At 47.9% G+C, this 4,933-nt stretch overlaps 1 non-coding gene across 1 annotated transcript; it reads left to right on the top strand.

The window, feature by feature from the left end:
- Positions 1 to 4,173: 4,173 nt before the first annotated feature.
- LOC129550813 (small nucleolar RNA SNORA26) lies at positions 4,174 to 4,292 on the top strand. Its single transcript, XR_008684942.2, has one exon. It is a non-coding gene; the product is annotated as a small nucleolar RNA SNORA26 (small nucleolar RNA).
- The last annotated feature ends 641 nt before the right edge of the window (positions 4,293 to 4,933 follow it).

Here is a 4,933-nt window from a genome sequence, read left to right on the forward strand (position 1 = left end):
GTGTCCAAGCAAGTGACAGTGATGAGAGGCTGGCTGGCCCACAAGGTCAGGCTCCCCCAGAGCACAGGGCTCACTGTGCCTTGCCCAGTTCCCCTCTTCACCTCAGGCCTCCCTGGGTTTCTAGATGCCTGAAAATTCAGTGAAAGTCCCAGACCCTCTGCTTAGGAAAAGGGACTGACTTAAAGATCTCCGTGGTTTATAACCCCACTAAAGCCATGTGGGCAGCATCTGGGTGCATAGGTCACAGGTTTAAGGTCCCCTGGGCTTGATGCCAAGCCTCCAAGGGGTAGGCAGGCCCTAGTTCAAGGCCAAATCCCCAACACCCAGCACAGGGCTGTTTCACTGCTGGAATTCCACCTTTCTGTGAAACGATGCATGCTCCAGTCACTTCTGTCGTGTCCAACTCTTTGAGATCCCATGGACTGCAGCCCACCAGGCTCTTCTGTCCATGGGATTCTCCAGGCAAGAATACTGGAGTGGGTTGCCATGTCCTCCTCCAGAGGATCTTCCCGACCCAGGAACCCATGTCTCTCCTGTCTCCTGGATTGGCAGGCGGGTTCTTTACCACTAGCACCACCTGGGAAGCCCCTATGGGACAACGTCAGGAGCGAATTCAGGTACTGTCTGATGCCCATTTTGCAGATGGGAAAACTGAGGCTCAGAGAGGGTAAGTGATTTCTGCAACAGCAGGGGTATTTCAAAAGCCCAGCCCCGTCCTCTCGGCCTGAGACATGTCTTGGGTATCCACATGATTGGTTTCACTCAATCCCCATGAAGACCATGGCAGTAGGTTGTAGCACTGTGCCCAGTTTACCACTGAGAAGACTGAAGCGCAGAGAGATTAAGAAACTCACCTAAGCTTTCAGCAGGTGAGTGGCAGAGCTGGGATTCTACCCAGATCGGCGCCTCCAGGGGCTGTAGCACCTTCCCCAGGGGTTTGGCTTTGAAGGTAGAAAACATTCCATACCTACTGCCCAATGAGAGGGACCTTGAAAGGCAGCAGGTCTTGGAGGCAGAGGGCAGGCACTGAAGCCGGACCTCCCGGGTGACACCTGGCTCTACAGCTGGCCGGCCGTGAGCGCCTCTGAACTTCGCTTACTAAGGTGGGAGGGTGGGGGGTCAGTATGAGAAGATGTCCAAGAGCATCTGATACAGAGCCGCACGCACAACCCAGGTGGTCTCAGAAAGTGCTCAGACAGTGCTGGGTGCGAAGGGAGTGGTCCTCAGTGCTCCATGCTACTGCCTTGTCAATATCATGTCGGTGACTCCAGCCCACCCCTCCCTACCCAGCCAAGATGAGGGAAAAACTGAAACATTCATGTGCGGGGAGGTGTGTGGGCCGGCAGAGAAGGTGGCGAGCAGGAGTCTGAGGTGGACAGCCAGTCTCACGATCAGAGCGGGGTCTCAGCCCCTCTGTGGGTTGTACCCTCCCGCAGCCCCACCCATGAACCAGAGTGGCAATGATAGCTCCCAGTATTGCCAGCAGCACCCTCCCTGGTAGACTTACCAGCTGCTGGGGCCCGTTCTGTCTCACAAATTCAGGAGATGCCTTGTTGGGTCCAGTCGGTGCACTTTTGCCCCAGGCTGGGCACTGGCGAAGGGCACAGTGTGAGACCCAGCTTTCAGGTTCAAGTTCACCATTCCACATGGACAGCAGCTGCCCTTACTTAGTTCTTTTATAAGAATGACTGAGCTGAGCTCTACAAAGTTAGAGTCGGAACCAGAAGACTCTGATGAGTTTAAGGAATTAGAGCAGGACTTCAGATGACACAATGGCAGGAAAAGGGCAACCCAGGTAGAATGAACTGCACATGTAAATGCCCAGAAACTGGATGTTTGCCACAATGAACACATAGAATGCCTTTGTGCAAACCAGACAAGGCATCCTTAACCCATGTGCATGCCTCCTCAGTCTAAGGGGTACAGCTTGGCGAGTGGGCACTGGGCTGGTTACCCACTGCTCTACTTGCCCCTTGGCTGGGAGCCCTTATGCAGTGAGCAGCATGCCCAACTGTCTACAGCACCCCTGGGTGTTCAAGCAAGCAAGGAATCATTTGAAATCTCTGGAATGTGAAGCCCATGGGGAGAAGGGAACAATAATGAGTAACGCTGGAAAGATCAGCTGAGCCATCTCTTGGAGCAGGGAGAGCAAACTGGGTTAGGTTGGAGACTGTCTCCAGCTCACTGGGATCGTCTGCCTAGAGCAGGATGTGGAACACAGAGAAAGACTCACTGAGAAGGTACGTCTGAAAGAAAGTGGAAATCGATTACTGATGCCTGACAGGGCCCTGGCAGGGAGAGAGAGCCGCCAAGACACTAGGTAATACATGCTCTCCTTCTCTTAGAAGGGGCCGCAAGCTGAGGCGTTCCATTTCATTCTGGAGGGGACCGCTAGGACCGTTTTCCTCCCACGACGCTTGTGTAAGGCAGAGATGGGCCAGAGCTGTGTGCACCCCCAGTCTCCCTTGCATTTAATTCCCTCCCAGATAAGCAAAGGAAAGTGGAGGAAGGAGAAAAACTCCCCCACCTTGGGCAGAATGAAGCTGCAGCAGTTTTGCAGACAGAGCCTTGGGCACCGACACTTGCGCCTGAGGAGTTTGTGAGATGGGAGCAACTCTCAAAATTAATTTTTGACTGGCACGCCCTCACCATGGGAAGGAAGAAAGAAGGGAAGGAGCCGGTGGAGAGAAGTCTCTTTGTGCCCAGAACCCAGCCTGGGTTCTGTTCTGGGGTCCTCTGAGCTGTGCGGTGCCCTATAGTAGCCCACAGGCTCCAAGAGACTTGAACACTTGAAATGCGGGCAGTTTAAACCAAGACATGAGTGTGAAATACTCATCAGATTTCAAAGACAAAGACTTAACACAAAAAAAAAGTAAAACATCTCATTAATAATTTTATATCAATTCCATATATTGAAATGATAATATTTTGGATAATTGGGTTAAATAAAAAATATTGCTGATTTATTCCTCTTTTCTTATGTGGCTACTACAGACGGCTACAAGGTGGCACCACTGGTAAAGAACATGCCGCCAGTGCAGGAGACATAAGAGACACGGGTTTGATCCCTGGGTCAGGAAGATCCCCTGGAGGAGGGCACAGCCACCCCCTCCAGGATTCTTGCCTGGAGAATCCCATGGACAGAGGAGCCTGGCTACAGTCCATGGGGTTGCAAAGAGTCAGGCAGTACTGAAGGTACTTAGCATGCATGCATGCACAGGAATTTACCGTTCCATATGTGGCTCAATCCATGTCTCCACTGATCATACTGCTCTAAACTCTGCAGAGGACTCTGTCCAGGGCTGGGACAGGCCACAGAGTTCGGGGCTCTGGCCACAAATGTATTAAGAATGTGGTCCCATCTTCCACTGAATCCCCTCCTTCAGCTCAAGAATTCCAACCCAGAATCCCAAAAGAGGGCCCTCTGTGTCTCATCTCATGAGATTTGTGTTCTTCCAAGGGAATCTCTATTTTTCTTTAAATGTTGAATTGATAGATCTTATTTTCTAGAGTAAAAATTGAGTGTAAAGTACAGAGGGTTCCCAAGAATCCCACTTAGATCCCCCTTTAATTAGCATTTTGCTTCAGTGTTACAACTGTACTTGTTACAATTGTTGAACCAATATTGATACATTATTTTAACTAAAATTCATACTTTACATTCGGCTTCAGGCTGGATGTTGTACCTTCTATGGGTTCAGTACAAATACGTAACAATGTGTATCCACCAATATAACATCGTACAGAATAGGTTTGTGTGTTGTGTCACTCAGCTGTGTCCAGCTCTTGGCAACTCTATGGACTGTAGCCCACCAGGTTCCTCCATCCATGAGATTCTCCAGGCAAGAATACTGGAGTGGGTTGCCATTTGCTTCTCCAGGGCATTGTCCCAACTCAGGGATCAAACTGGGGTCTCCTGCATTGCAGGTAGATTCTCTACCGTCTGAACCACCACAAAATAGATTTGCTGTCCTGAAAATCTCCTCTGCTCCATCAATTCATACCACCCTTCCCTCAACTCTGGCAACCACTGATCTTTTTACTGTCTCCATGATTTTGCCTTTTCCAGAATGTCATACAGTCGGAATCCTACAGTATATAGCCTTTTTCAGACTAGCTTCTTTCACTTAGCAACATGCATTTAAAGTTTCTCTGTGTCTTTCGCCCTTTCTAGTGCCCTTTTAAGGCTGACGCAGTGCCTTAAGAGGCTAACACAAGAGGGTAAAGAAAGTCTCCATAAAACCCAGAGAAGAGATTTTAGAACTCTCTGGATCCTGTCTGGAGTCACAACTGACCCAGAAGATTTTAAGTCTTAGCACTTGACCTTCAGTTTGACAATACTTTCAGTCCTGATGTTTAGATTCCTCTGGGGGTCCCATCTAGTGTATTCAAAAATACAAGGCAGTTTGGGTACTTTGGTCACCTCTGATGGTGGAAAAAAATCTAGATGATGGAAAAAATAAATAAATAAAGTTTCTCTGTGTCTTTGTGGCCCAATAGGTTTTTCTTTTTATCACTCTGTAGTGTTCCATTGTACAATGAATCAGTTTGTTTAGCCATTCACCTACTAAAAAAATACCTTGGAGGCTTCTAGCTTGCAGTGTTTTTCTAAATTGAAGTATAGTGGATTTACAGTTGTGTTAATTTCTTCTATACAGCAAAGTGATTTGTATATATATATATTCTTTTCCATTATGGTTTATCTCAGAATAATGAATATATTTCCCTGTGCTATACAAGAAATCCTTGTTGTTTATCCGTTCTTTTTGTAATGGTTTGCATCTACTAACCCCAAATTAAAAAAAAAAAAGTGGATTTTTTTTAAATGAATTTCAAAAAACTAAATTCTTCTGTTCTCACCCTATTATTAGTTTGGCAGAATAAAAGCACCATTGGGGACACAGTGAGAGGAACCAGGCAACCTAATACATGG

Source organism: Moschus berezovskii, chromosome 21 (assembly GCF_049115385.1).
Source record: "Moschus berezovskii isolate FMDL1 chromosome 21, NW_MosBer_1.0, whole genome shotgun sequence".
Lineage (NCBI taxonomy): Eukaryota > Metazoa > Chordata > Mammalia > Artiodactyla > Moschidae > Moschus > Moschus berezovskii.